The 15,828-nt window shown below is 40.4% G+C and overlaps 1 protein-coding gene across 2 annotated transcripts in view; it reads right to left on the reverse strand.

Moving 5' to 3' along the window:
- Fam135b (family with sequence similarity 135, member B) overlaps window positions 1-15,828 on the reverse strand; it is a 270,508-nt gene that overhangs the window by 193,919 nt on the left and 60,761 nt on the right. Inside the window, exon 1 of one of the 2 annotated variants that reach the window (XM_087557413.1) lies at window positions 13,593-13,773. The gene's annotated coding sequence lies outside the window, so the exon portion shown is untranslated. 2 annotated transcript variants of the gene reach the window in all.

A 15,828-nucleotide genomic window follows, 5' to 3' on the forward strand; every position in this document is an offset into this window, starting at 1 on the left:
GGTAGATAAACTCCAACATCTAGGAAAGCAGTAGTGCCGGAAGCCAGGACTTTCATTTATACATACAAAGAAGCAGGCAAGTCAGGATATACCTTGAAACATTAAAAGGAAAGGGGGTGGAGAACACATAGCCAATCAAGGCCAATTATTTTACAGATACAATTAGGCCACTTGCTTCCTGCCTCTTGACCTCTGTTTCTAGTCCTTTGCACACTGCTCTTTTTAAGCTAACCCCTGACTGGCCCGGTGGCATGTTGCCAGTACACTGAGTTAATGTTTCACCTACCTCCTTGCAGCTTTAGCCTATAAGGAAAAATATGTCCTGAACCCAAGAGTGATTTACCTAATGAGATGGCAGTTACATTAATTATATTTAATGTTTCCACTTACACAATAAATTTGCCTGCACAGCCCTGCCATTATCTCTGCTCTCTAGCCCCTTTCACAGCATGTGCGTCTTTGAGAAATTTTAGCAGCTGTGCCAGCCCCAAAATAGAAGGAACACAGCTCAGAGATGCACCTGCCTGGGTAGCCCAAAGGTCTTCTCCTATTTTGCATTGCAAATGCCCTCATCTCTGAGCCAACATAGAATGTTGGAAAGCCCAAAGAACTCTGGGGAAGGGGGAAATGAGGGTCAGGAATACTTGTCTTACATCTATACTCTGCTACTGACCACCTGGGTACCTTTGTCCAAACTCTTAGAGCTACAGAGGTTAGACCTAAGTTGGATGGATTTGACCATTTCAGGTCCCAGATGAGCATCTCTATGAGTCTGTGTCAGATAGCAAATCTATCTTGAACACGTTATATGGACTAAATGAAATGCTTGGATCTAGGTCTTTACATATGAGGTGAAAAGTTCTACCTACACTATGAGAAGAGAAAGCTGAAAAGGACTGTACTCCTAAAGTCGTGCTTGAAACATTTCACTGTTGCTTAACAAATATGATGTCAGGCAGAATAGTAACCATCATGGCCCTTTATTTTGATTACCTGAAAAATAAAACTGAGAGTTGCTTTTTCTATATCTGTGGCAACTATGATATTGTATAAAACAAAAATTCTTTAACACGGTCATGGATTATAGGCCTTTGTAAGAGTTAGCTTTTTCAACTTGATAATTTAAAATCACCTGGGAAGAATCTCAATGAGGGATTGTCTGAATTGGTGTGGCATTAGGGCATGTCTGTGAGGATTGGTTGAGTTTGTTCATTGATATGGAAAGAGCCCCTAAAAGCAGATAGAATCATTCTCTGGGTATGGTTCCTGAAACATATAAAGAGAATGAGCCAAGACGTGTGAGCGCGCATGCATGCATTTACTTCCCACTCTCGCCAATACATGTGGCTGGTTACCTGTAGTCAGGCCTTGACTTCCCTGCAATGACAGACTATAAGCTGGAGCTGTGAGCTAAGTAACATTAAAGTTTCTGCATTAAAGTTGCTTTTGTCAGGACATTTTTATCACACAGACAGGAAAGGAAACTGGGACATCCGTGTTCAACAAATTCAGGCAATAATTTGTTGATGTCTTTCAAAAGATAATGGAGATGTAATCCTAAACCTTAGAATTCCTTGCAATGAATTATACCATGCTTCCCGTATAGGTGCCTCAGTTTACTGATTCATGCAAGGAAAGGGTTTAGGCTTACTCTGCTTCCTGGCCTTGGCATTAGACTTGGTCACAGTTCTTGCCCTGCTTGAGTTTCTGCCTTGGCTTCCTTCAGTGACTGTGACCTGGGCTATGTAAAATAAATAAACCCGTTCCTCTCTGAGTTGCTTTCAGTCAGTGATTGATCACAGAAATAGTAAAGTAAACAAAGACATCACTTCATGGGTATGAAATTCTATGTCAAACAACGAACATGACTAGGAACTAGGGGACATGAATGCAAACCATGCATCTATACTCAGTGTCAATACATCATGCATTTAGAAATGGTTACTATCATCTTGTGACTTTTCTCTCAATTTAAAATGCAATGTGTGTCATCATGTTTGGGTAGTGTCATCATTGTACACTGTAGTGATTAGCAGAACCTAGATTGGCATGGGCACAATCTGTTGGGAATTGTCTGTTATTTGTGGTGAAAATTCCCAGCCACTGTAAAGTGGCCCCTTTTCTGGCTGGAACCCTGCCCTTTGTGAGTGAACCAATAGATTCGAGCAGTAGCCTGCATTTATCAGGTTCTACCTTCTGCCTGTGGATACGATCTGCTGCTTTAAGCTCCTACTGCTTTGACTTTCCCACCGTAATGGAAATGAAGTAGGTAAACCTTTTTCAGTGGGTGGCTTTTGCCTGGGTGCTTTATTAAAGCAGAAGGAAAAACAAAAATAAAACTAACAAGTACTCATACCTCAAAGCCCAGTAAAAATGAATATATCACTGTTAACTCCTCAGAGAACTAGTTACCATCATTTCATAGGACTTCTAGGTTCTGAATTCAGGATTGCCTGGTGTTGTGTTCTTTGACCTGGCTAAGACTCTCCACAAATCAAGCATCTTTGCCATTGACAGAACCCCAGGGGTTTGACATTCAAAGTTAATATCCATGCATTTTTTCTATGCAGACCAGACATGCATTCTCCAACCTCAGAAAATAAGATTTGGTGATTCTGTACCTTTCCCAACTTGTATGGATTCTTCTGTTTAGCCAGGGCGGCAAGCACACCCTTAGAAAATGAGATCTATCCGTATCATCTGAAACAGTGATAGCTGCTCCAAGACCCTGAGCACTCCTGGAACCGGGCACTAGAGTTCACCCGGATATGAACTGCAACTGGCTTCTCTCCCTCATCCCCCAGTAATGCAAACTCAGAGGGGAGCAGTTGTTCCACATCTTTACTTTGCTATTCACAGCCCACTGACCCCTGTGACAGTTTGTTTCATGCCTTCTGTGAAATGGGATGTTATACTACAGTGAGCTCATCAGAGGCCAGTAGATCATGGTCCAAGGTGTGAGCTCCAAACATGGCATCTAAAACTTGACAGGTCTCCTTCTGACCCCATTTGAGAAACAACCCTGCAGAGAAAGCAGTGACTGAATGGATTTTCAAGGATATTTATGTGTGTCTGTAGTCAAAAGGATGCTGTTAAAAATAGCAGGGTTTCTATGGATGATTTCATACAAATCTGCTCAATTTAAAAGGCAAAAACTTACCTCCCTTTCCTGCTCTGCAGGAACCAGGAAACTGAGAACAGGTGCACAGTGTTCATACAGGTGAGACACAGATATGCACCAAGACCATCCAACCTCAGTAACCCCAGGGAAAGAGGTTAGTTTTATCCACCTCAACTCAACCTGAGAATGGAATACAAATTTTGTCCTTGTCATTCTGTTGCTGAGAAACACCATGATCAAAAATAGCCTGGAAGTCTAATGAGAAGGCTCAGCAGTTCCCAGCACTAGCTGCTCTTCCAGAGGTCCTGAGTTCAACTCCCAGCAACTATCTGGTGGCTCGTGACCATTTATAAGGTGATCTGATGCTGTCTTCTGACATGTGCATATATACGCAGCACAGCACTCAAACATTAAATAAATAAGTAAATAAAAGCAGCCTGGAAGAGGGATTTATTGCGTCTTACACTTCCTGGTCACAATCCATCACTGAGCTATATGAGGATAAGAACTCAAGACAAGGACGTGAAAGAGATATCATGGAGGGAAGATAATTGGGGGATCACTGGTATACTCACAAAGCTTTCGTATAATGTCTAGGCATATTTGCCTAGTGATGATGCCCCCACAGTGAGCTAGACCTCCCCATATCAGGCACCAGTCAAGATAATCTCTCACAGACGTGGCTACAGGACAATAAACTCAAAGCAATTCTATGGAGGTTCTGTCATCCCAAGTGAGTTTAGGTAGTAACAAGTTGTCAATAAATTCTAACCAGGACAGATTGGATATGGGGAAAATGTAGCTAGAAGAATCTTGAGGCAAAGGGGCAGAGGATGTATAAAATACATTCTCCACAATGAGGGACACCCATTTCCTTTAAGGCAGCATGTTAACGCCATGCTTTTAAACTCTGATAATAAGAAAGTTGCAGCATCCAAAAACACAGGAGTGACCAGATTGTTAGAGAAGGTAATGTGTCACTTTGCTTTGATTTCTAGAAGTATTTAGCACTCAAACTTATGTATCTCCAATCTGAGCCTCTCTTTCCTCTACCTTGAAGTTGGTACATTCTCTGACAGCTTGTTGCTCAAAGATTAACTGGAAGAGAGTTGCCAGTTGAACTTGGATAACAGATGTTCAGGATTCTAAATCAAAACGCATTCCATAGTTTTATGTTGCTTGTAAATATCAACTCCAATCTTTCAACTAATATAATAACAGGTTTTTTTTGTTGTAGAGTGTCATTTTAATTGAAGTATATGTCCATATTTCCCTATCACAGTGTCAGTCAAGGTCTAGGTTCCAGCAGACTTGTGCATCCCATTCCCTTTCTGTTTTAGCATTTGGGCACCACTAACACACATGATCCTCTTACACCCTCCCCTATGAGGAGTACGCTGTTGATGAACTCCTTTGACAAACAAGACAGTAAAAGGCTCTGACAGGGGATTTAGTTATTACAGCAATAGAGTAGTGTTCAAATCCAATCAATATAAAGTAGGACTAAGTTCCCATCACTCCCCAACCACTCCTTGCAAAACAGGATTTCTAAATCATCCCTTAAGCACCAGGCCAGACAGATCAACAGCTTCCCCGAGGAAAGTACTTCTCAACCTTTCTAATGCTGCAACCCTTTAATACTGTTCCTCATGTTATGATGACCCTCCCAACCATAGAATTTACTTCATAACTGTAATGTTGCAAGTTATGAATCATATTGAAAATATTTGTGGTCTTTTGATGATCTTAGATAACTCCTGTGAAAGAGTTCTTTGACTACCAAAGGAGTCATGACCCAGAGGCTGAGAAATTTGAACATTAAGAAAAGTTGCATTATGGTATGCTTCATTAGGAGCATAGTGTCTAAAGATTTTTACCACCAAATCCTCACTGTAGACTCCATAGATAATAGGCAGGGACCTCTACAATAGTTCCTTTGGGGAAAAATATTGATGTCAAAAATCCTGAACAAAAATATTTTCCTTCTGTAACAGAAATGTCTGGAACAATGAAAACACAAAGTCTACAGAGAATGACTGTTGGACAAAAGCATCAGCTCTCCTCAGCACTCACTAACTCCCTAGGATGACAAATTGCAATCGACTGACACAGGTTCCTTGTGTGCAAATATCATTTATGTCAAAATTCTCCACCAAAATATCCATGTCAGATTAAAACAACCCCAACTCCAGAAGGCTCTACATGGTAAAAGAAGGAAAACTCATCATCTCACAAGGAGTCCTTTGGTCTCCTTGGAAGCAAAGGCATAGTCTTGGAAGGTTATAAATAGATGCCAACACGTATCACTATCATCTGAAATTGCCTAGGTAAACACACACTTTTAACTTCCCCTTAAAATGAATCAGTCATTCACAAGTTTCCATTGTTTCCCCAAAGCCTGAGTGCTTCCATTAGCACTGCTCTAAGCAAAGCCATCTTTCAGTCTCTAGTTTCCATTCATATCTATTCTCTAGAGTTTCTGCAGCATGTTTAGCACTGTGTGAGAATCCAGCACATGTGAAGTGGATACACAGGTGCTGGGAGTGTAGGGATCTCAGTGCTGGAAAACAAAGCAGTACTTGGCTAGGATCATTCCTAGAATCCCAGGGAATCCACAGATTGAACATGTCCCCCAAAATTCATGTGCTGGGAACATAATCCTCAAAATTGCTTGTAGGAGCATTTAGAAGCCTTTGATGTTATTAGGATTGGCTATGCTAGAAGAAATGGAGCCTAAAATGAAATTACAGGGTTTTTGGAAGACAAGAAATGCAAGTTTCTGCATTCTTTCTGTTTCACCATGTGAGGTCCTTGACCATATTATAACACAACAAGAAGACTCTTGAAAAACACAGCACCTCAATACTGGTTTTTGCAGGCTCTGGAACTGTGAACTGAATGGAGCCTTTTTTAAAATTTCTGTGGTTTGTATATTCAGTTATAGCCAAACTAAGTGAACTAAGGCAAATTGGGTGGAGAAAGTATATGTCCAAGGTAAGGATCCACAGCACAGACATTTCAGCACTGACCTGCAGCCTTACTGGGACAGAGTGCTGCAGACTTCTCTGTGCTGACTGCAGGAGAGTGACCTAGAGTCAGTTGAGGAAGAAGATTGAGTGCCATGCCTCAGTACCTGCCTAGTTTATCCCAACCTCACCCTCCTCCCACCTCTACTGGAAGCAAGTGGGAAGAAGAAAAGAATGGGAAAAAGCGGGGAGATTAGTGAAAAGCAAGTAGGTCAGACGCCCACTCCCAATAGCTGGGGAGAGGGAGCTGCCTGTGAGGGATCCCCTTTAGTTTCTTCACACATGCTCTCCAGTCTTTATGTAAGCCAGCCTAAGTCAGGGAACTCCCTGCCTTCGGGAGGCTGGCAAGGCTCTTTGTCCTTGGGCTATACCAAGAATTATTCCAGTCTCAAAGGAAGTGGCCTACTCCCCTAATTTTAAACAAATGACCCTCACAGTCCTGTGTCTTGTTCCAAACATCCACAATGTATGAGAAGTATTAGCATGAGGACCAACTTTCTATTTTCAGTTTATTTTCTACTGATGGTGACTTTATAAGAGCCGCACCAATAACCTCTGACAGAATTCCACAAACAAGTTGATAAATGACTTGGAAGGCCCAAGCAGAGCCCCAAGGATCCCCTAACTGAATGCTTATTTATAATGTTGTAAATATGATACATTGCAGACTAAAATAAAATTTAGCATTTGAAAATAAAAGGATGCTGTGCTCAGCTAGATTTTTTGGGATATTTGATTGAATCGACTTCTGGATTGCAGGTCTTCTCAAAATTTGTGGCATGATATTTTCCTATAAGATACTACAAAGCAGACTTAGAACAGAATTCATTATTGCCTTCTCTGATGCCTTCTCAGATAGTGGAACTCTTATCATGCCGGACTTCGCCTGTCTATAGTACACACTGAGAAAGACTGATCCGACAGCTCTGTCACTCTGAGAAAATCATTAAAACGTTCTAAGTCTTAACTGCCTCCAGCACAAACCTATGCTGTAGCTAATAACAGTAGAAGCATGACCACATAACATAAAAGGCTCACAGTACTTTATTCATCCCCCCACAGATGCTGACAAGCTTAAGAGGACCTGATATGTTGTCTGGCCCAGGCTCTGAGCCAAATGCCAGCCAGTCTCGGGTATGTTTCTCATTTGTTTTTGTTTTTTTGTTTTTTGGGTTTTTTTGTTTGTTTTTCTTTTGTTTTGTTTTGTTTTTTTTTTTACTCTTTAACAATGGAAAGAGAAAACAGCCTTTGGCCTGTATTGACAGGGCCCAGGTCTGGGACACCAAAGGATGGATCTGCTGTTTAATGCTGAGTTTTCCTGTAGAGACAGGAAGCAGCCGTCTCTCCTTTCTCTGGAGCCAGGTGATGAATATAACAGACAAGTAAGAGATGTCACTTGTGGATAATATATCTCAGGGCAGAGCCACCATGTCAGGCTCACCCCATCAATTCTGAGAATCGTGGGACTTAAGTGGTGAATTTCCTCAAGGCAAACATGCATTCTGGGAATTTCTGCTGGGCTGACTTGGAGACAGCCCCCGCCCGCCAAGACCTGCATAATGTACCCAGGATACCCAGTCACTATCAGTTGCCAATTGTATTCTGCACTACTGTCTCCAGGAAAGAGGAGGGAAGTGTAGCATTCTTCCAGCAATAGAACTCTTATGCACAGAAAATAGAAAATAAGAGAAATGAGAAAGAGTTAAGGCTCCACGACTAAATTGCTGGGGTCTTAAATACCTGCAGCCTAATGTACTTGGGATATTCAGATAGAACTAAGCCTCTGTTCCTAGGAACACAAAGATTTGTGGTACTCAACTTGATCTTACAAAGTCAGGGTCCCTACAATAAGGAATGGCTTGTTTTTTCTTGGAAGATGAAATATGTTCAAGTAATAATGATATTGAGCCTGGCCAGGACATTCACCATGGATCTAATCTCATGCTCATCAGCTATACCCTCCGTAAGTCCCCTCCACAAAGGAAGAAAATGTTCTCTATCAAAGATGAGGAAACCAAGACACAAGAAAACTCAGACACTTTTTCTAAACCCTATGGCGGGAAAAGACAGGGCTGATTCTTCACATTTGAAGCCTGATGTCCCAAGATGCTACTCCCAAGTCCTCATTCCACTCTCAATGAAACCTTAACAGTGCAGAGCTCACATAAGTCTGGAAGTGTAAGCTTTAGCCCAGCTGACATGAAAGTCTGCCCTTAACAGCCTACTGGTGCTATATAGTATTTTATGCTGGTAGTGGGCATGGGTGTCTCTATGGTACAAGGACCATGGCCAGAAGCCCCTGGGTACCACACAGAGCTATCTCAATGTGCATGACAGATAGAGAAAGCAAGCACCAAGCCCTTCTCTGCCTGTGGGGCTCAGATACTATCTGGAAGTGCTCAAGGGCAAAAGAAAAGTGTAAAAGAGCTGATCTTAGTGGCATAAGAGGATCCTGCCCCAGGACTTCAGTGATTACTGAATGCAAAGTGTACTATGATAAGCTGACCCTGAGATGGCTCCAGTGACCCTAACCATGGAGAGAAGCCTTTGTGCAATCCTCTCCTGAGATAAGACAGCATACATGCCTTCTGCTTCTGCTGAGCGTGTTGCTTCTTACTGGTCCTGATATTAAAAGGAAAGAAATCAGTGTCCATTTTGTGAACCATGCTATAGAAAGGAGACAAGGGAAGGTTTGGGATTACAGTGTGCTTTAGCTGAATCCTTCTAACAATTGAGAGGACCTAGATGTGGAACTTCCTCAAGAAGATCACAACCAAAGCAACTCCTTAATGTCAGATTGACTTAACCTCACCAAAAACTAGAGTCTTCAATTAAGGATGTTCCTGCTCTAAAGTCACTGACTACTGGTAGTTTGCTTAAATGCAGTGATTTACCTTGTTTTTTTGTTTTTGTTTTTTTGTTTTTGTTTTTTTTTTCCGGAGCTGGGGACCGAACCCAGGACCTTGCACTTGCTAGGCAAGCGCTCTACCACTGAGCTAAATCCCCAACCCTTAAATGCAGTGATAACTAGCACTCAGCATACCAGATGTCTCCAAGGCACAACTGTATAGCTCATGTACTCTCCTGGCTCTGATCCTCATTTTCACTGTGAGCTGCTCTTGGGCTCCAATCACTTCATAAAGATGAATCTAGATCCCCCTTGCCTCTGTGTCAACCCACAGGTCCCTCCTATGCCCGGCCTCCCCACACCCATTCTCACTTATCCCCACCACCAGGACATCCAAAACAGCTAAGTTATTGTAAAAAAAAAATCACTGGTCATAAGGAGAAAGGAAGAATATACACTAGCCTTTTCCATGCTTCCTGGAAATAAATGTCCTGAGATTCATCTCATTCTACTCACCAGGTACTGCTCCACATGCGGCAGATGCGGCATGGCCAAAAGTCTTTATGAAAGTGGCAAAGTAAATCACAGAGAGCAAACATGGGTCTAGTGATCAATGACCTCAATTGAGTGAAGGGTATCTGGGATATTTGATAATGCAAGGCACTGATAAACCTTGGTTATGCACACATACACAACACACACATATTCACACACACACACATACAATGTACACCTGCACACATCAAAACACATACACGAGTGCATACAAACACACTTGCATACAAAAAAATATATGAAAACCACTTTACTATCTGAGATGGCTCAGTGATTTTTCCAGCTACATAGAAAATAGAATATCTGATGCTCTTTCCTAGGGTAAGTAATCTTTGACAAGCCTCTTGACTCCCAAGTTTTCTCATTTGCAAAATTGAAATCACAGCAGGGTTTCCAGGCCTCATGGGAAAGGTGGTAGTAACGAGGGTAGAAAATGGTATGCAATGGAAATTCCTGAGTAAGAGGTGATTGGTTTTTCCAATGCAGACTTTCATTGCTACGCTCTAGTTCATGGCATAAAGAGGCAGTTTATGTCATCAAGACATCTGGCAGGCTAGAATTCAGACATCGAAAAGCAAGAAGGTGGTCCTTGATTCCAAACTTTTAAATGAACTTTTGAATTGGATGAAAACTACTTCACAGCAAATCACTTAACTTAGAGCTTCACAGTGTGCAGACAGGAGTACGAATGCCAATTGCAGCATCTCTCTGGACAACTAGTGCATTACCTTGACACGCCTGTTCTAATTTCACATGGTGGCTGTGATAAAATATCCTGGCCAAAGGCAACTACAGACAGAGTGACTTTATTTGGTGTACAACTCTAAGGTACAGTTTAGTCTTCAAGAGAAGCCAAGACAAAACTCAAGCAGTTGCTCATGTCATGGCCTAAGAGTAAGAAAAAAATCCTCCCATATTTGTTCGCTTAATACCTGTGCTCAGCTAGCTCTCTTCCCTCCTATATAGCTCAGTTCATGCTTCAGTTAATGCAATGATCACTGCAGACAGGTTCACTGGCCAAGTTCATTTAGCTAATTCCTCATTAAGACTCCCTTCACCAATGATTCTAGTTTGCGTCAAGCTGACAGTTAAAACTGACTACTATGCTAACCTTAAAATGAGGAAAATTTTGATTAGATTAGAGCAATTTTATGAAAATTAGCCAAGAGAGGAGAGGAATTTTATTTACTTATTTAATTTTTAGCGATGAGGTACTTAGCTCTCCTGCAATTCCCTATTCATCCTGAATACTAATGCATGAAATGGCTTAGGAGTCGCTGTCCAAACAATACTGTGTCTTCCTCCCAGGATCAAGTTTGGGCAACAGAAGGTCTCCAGACTCCCACCAGCACCAACCAGTGCCCTATCAAAGGATCTTCAAGGTTTCATGGAGCTGGAAACAGAAACCACAGAATAAGGACTGAGAAACCAATGACCATGAGACCAATGCTCCATATGAGAAGGTATGCAATGGAGCAGAGCATGGTTCTGTGATAGAAGAACTTTCCTCTAACATATACAAGGCACAGGACTCAATCTTTATCAGTCATTGCAAAAACAGTAAAGGAATTTAAGTGTGCTTCTAAAGCAATAGATGGTCAAGGATGGGCCACAAACTCTCTTTATCCTGATCTTTACTACAAACTCACAGGAAAAAAAAATGAGAAGAAACTGGATTTTGCTGTTTTCATCCCTGGTTGGGTGGTTAGAATGGAAGTGAGGTTTCCCTATAAGTAAGGAGCCACTTTTTTCTAATTTTGGATTACTGAGCTGTGACACCATGAGCAAAGGAAACTGCCTCTGTACCCAGTCTACTACAGGTGTCGATGAGTAAACTCGCCCTCCCTGAGGTAGAACTGACGTTGACTGTCACAAAGTGCTCCTTTTGATCCAAATTTAGCTGCTGCTAGTGACAATGATGAAAGGTTTAATTATGGAAACTTTGCCAAAGAGGGAATTTTGCAGGGCAGCTCTCTCAATTTAGAGTTTGGGAGCTGAGACCCAGGGCAGGAAATGACAGCCCTGAACACAGAACCTCATGTCATAGCTTATATAAATACTACTGGATACATAGCATCTTTCCTCTGCCTCACAGCCATCCTCCTAAAAACAATCCACAAATTCCTTTTTATCTTAAGTGATGAAAGTGGTTGGAGAGAGAGAGAGAGAGAGAGAGAGAGAGAGAGAGAGAGAGAGAGAGAGAGGGAGAAAGAGAGAGAGAAGAGATAGCTGATTAGCATGGAGTCCCTTTCCAGGGGCTATGGCTCCCAGGGTCGTTATATTTCTCTCTCTCTCTCTCTCTCTCTCTCTCTCTCTCTCTCTCTCTCTCTCTCTCTGTTTCTCTCTCATTTTTTTTGTCTGTCTTTCCCCTTTATCTGCATACAGCTATAGGTTTCACACATAAGTAAAGGTAGTAGAAATAATAACTATTTGCTCTTATAGTAAGTATCTTAGTAGATCCCTCTTCTGAAATATGACTGCCTGCATCTTATCTATCAGACATATCCACTAGCTTCCCCATGTTTAGAAACTAAAGTCCAGTTCCCAAGTATGACCTTCAAGGTCCCACCATCTGATTTCACTGAACTTTCCGCCCACCTCTCCTTTCTTCTGAGCTACCCCATGTCTGAGCTCCAACCTTTAGCCCGGGCTGCAGTGATTTCCTGCCATGACTCCTCAAGTTCATCTTCGCTTTCAAGATGCAGCAAAGTCATAGCACAACCCTTCTTCGTTCTTTATAATTCTGGAATAAATAACTAAAAAGCGTGTTGTAGAAAAGTAGGGAAGTGAAAACCTTTGAACTTAGGTCAAACAGACATGATGTATGAGAGCTGTGTGATCCTAGGCAAGTCCCTTAGAAACCGTGAATGTTTGATTTTCAAAATAAGACTTTCATGCAGTCACCTTCTAAGGACAAGTGACCACGTAGCACACAATGCCTGTGATATGATTTGACCACAGCTAGTCCTTGTTATTCCATCCATTCCATAACACTATGCATGGTTATATTTGAATCCCTTTCTTTTTGTCTTTTTTTTAAATTTGTCTTTCCTCTTTTCTTCACAAAGTTAGCCCTATGTTTCATACATAAGTCTTGTTTGCTTACACATTCATAAATTATTAAACACCAACTTATGGCAGAGATTGCCTTAGACACTTGGGATAGTGAACTGCCAAATATCATTTCTACTCTCAGAAATCACACTTCGTAGCTGCGGAGACAGTCATGTAGGCATCCTTACCTTCAATTCTATTGGCAATTCTACCTCATTGGTCTGCACAAAATGGTTATTCTTCCACGATCTACCTTCAGGAAATAATTTCTTGTATTTAAATATTAGAATAAACAATTTCTATGCACTATTTAGAAAATAATTTCTATATTGGAAAATCATGGCTCTGGTGGATTAAATAATGTGTGTGGACATTCTCAGAGAAGAATCAAGGCACCAGGATTCATGTTTGTGTTTGTGGACCTCAAAATCCTCCCCTTGACTTTGGTGCTTTTGCTTATTAGATATTTAGTGATCAAATAAATAAACAATGATAAGTGAAATATGGAAAGTGGGTTTTAGCATTCCATTTCAAAAGTTCTTTCTAATTGGACCCTTCACAAACCTGTCATACATGCATCACAGTGTATTACAATTTCTCAGATTGCTTTCATAGGAAACTTACAGTGCATAGATAAAATAAGGCCCTTTAGATACTGTCTTCTACTTCGCTGATTTGTCTCTCATCAAACTCTGATTGTCATAAAGGCATCCCAAAGTCATATTGGGACAATAATATTATAATTGTTATTTTACTAATTTCAAAACTCTATCCTTCAAGAACTGATACAGAAACCAAGAGCCAGCACAGAAATGTACCTGTGTACACCCAATCCTTATGATGGCTTTGAAGGTGGATGATATTTCTCTAGCGAGAGAGTACTCATATGACAAACAATCTGACCAAGAGTCAAACATGATCAATGAGATGCAGGACTCAATCCCAAAGCCCTTATGTTTGGTACTGTATTTCAGTCATGAGCACTTACTTGGAAACATTAATTACCACTGACAAGGTTAGCATCTGAGGAGGGTGTCTCAACCATAAGAGGTGAGTAGGGAGCAGGTAGGGGCAGAGTATCTTCAGGTATCCATAAAGACATCCAGATAAAGTATAGATCTAGTCCTTGTTGGTGTGCTCCCCAGCGAGGCCTTATTAGAATGTCCATTGTTCACAATACTCTCACTCATTGGCTGCATCAGACATTCTGTTGGGAATTGTTTGTGCGCACAATAAAGACTGAAGTGTGAGATCAGCCTAAGCCAACCTCCAAGATAGGAAGAAAACAGACAGAGCACAGAAAGTCCTCTCTCCTGGGCTTCTATCCCATTCTTCCTCAGTGTGGACTTTGAATTTGAGTTCTAATAGCTGCTTTTCATGACAACTGGAGAGTATTAGAAGATGAACGTGGCAAAAGAAACCTCAGATCACACACCAAGTTACGGTGCCAAATCCTGACAACTATATGAAGAAAAATGTTAAGTATAATTTGCCATCCAGTAAATGCAAATTAAAATCATAACATGTGATGTCACAATGACTAGAATTCCAAGAGAAGATACAGACAATACCAAGTGAGAGCATGGGATATAAATAAACTATAGCAATTAGTATCTCAGTCTACACTGATATGGCCACTTTGGAAAATTACCACAGCTAAGTCCATTGTACACATATGGATTGGGTGCCATCATCATGTCTTGCAATGCACCACTGATGGAAGATCTCATCAAAAGGTATAAATGTGGCATATCCATGCTTTGGACAAATATGACAGACTATGAAGCACTACTCTATGCTCTCTCTAGATAGCAATAGGCACAATTTGCAAAATTATGTTTAGTTATAATTAAAAGTCAGTCATGAAAAAACCCATAATTCCTGGTCATATTTGCACAAATCTATCCAAAGCCAAGTAAAAGTACTCTCTGCTGTTGGGTATCAAACAGAGTAACTGTTAATATATGAAAATGACTGACAAGGAGCACGGTCCATTCCTGGGATGTGGATAATTTTCTACATCTGGATCTAGGGACTAGTCTTTATGTTTGGGAGATTTTTTTCAAGATCATATACATATATAAATATTTTGGTTTTGTTTGTTTGCTTCATTTTGAGACAAGATATTACTCTGCAGCCCAGACTTGCCTAGAAGTTGTTATTTAGCTCAGATTTGCTTCAAACTTGTGTCAGTCTTCCTTCCTCAACATACTAAGTACTGGAATTACAGGCAGGAACCATCATACTCAGGTCATGAATATACATTTTATAACAATTATTATAATAAAACATTAATTTATTCCATAGTATTAATGAGGTATTGGCTGATGTATGTCCGTCCATTTTGGTTTTTACAAAATTATTATTTTATCTTGAAACAAACTGCATTTGAATGGTGACATTTAAAATGCACTAATATAGTATCTGAAACTCTAAACCATAGATGGAAAAACTTCAGGTTCTTTCTGAATGGGATTCCAGATACTCAGAAAACAGGGCCAATAGCTGACTAATAAGATTTCATAAAACTAAAAGGCTTTTTTGTAGCAAAGAAAAAAGAATAAAGGAAAGAGACAGCCTAAATGGGAGAGGATCTTTCTAGCTACATATCTGACAGAGAATAAATATCTAGTATATACAAATCACTCAAAAACTACACAACAACAAACAAATAATGCACTCAATAAATGGGCTAATGAGATGAGTAGATATTTTTTAATTGATGGTAAACATGTGCCCAATAAACATGATAATATTCAACATCAGGAGATATTAGAGACATGTAAAAACTACATTGACTTTCCATTTCACACTAGCCAAAGTGATAACCATCAAGGAAAAAAAGCAAACAAATACTGGTAAAAATGTTGAGAAACAGACCCTTTCTATACTGCTGGGAGAAACTAGTCTAGTCATTATAGATGTCAGTTCAGAGGATCCTCAAAATGATGATGATGATGGTGGTGGTGGTGGTGGTGATGGTAATGGTGATGGTGGTAATGATAATAATAATAATAATAATGATAGTTAATATCATTATTATTATTATAACAAAACCTGTCCTATGACCTTGCTATATACTACCACTGGATATTTACCTAAATTAATCTAAGTCAACACATTAAAGAGAAGCTTTTATATCATAGTTTGTGCCAATACTAGTCATAATCAATAAGTTATGGAACCAACCTAGGTATCTGCCAAGAAAGTAATGAGTAGAGAAA

Source organism: Rattus norvegicus, chromosome 7, assembly GCF_021556685.1.
Source record: "Rattus norvegicus strain SHRSP/BbbUtx chromosome 7, alternate assembly SHRSP_T2T, whole genome shotgun sequence".
NCBI lineage: Eukaryota > Metazoa > Chordata > Mammalia > Rodentia > Muridae > Rattus > Rattus norvegicus.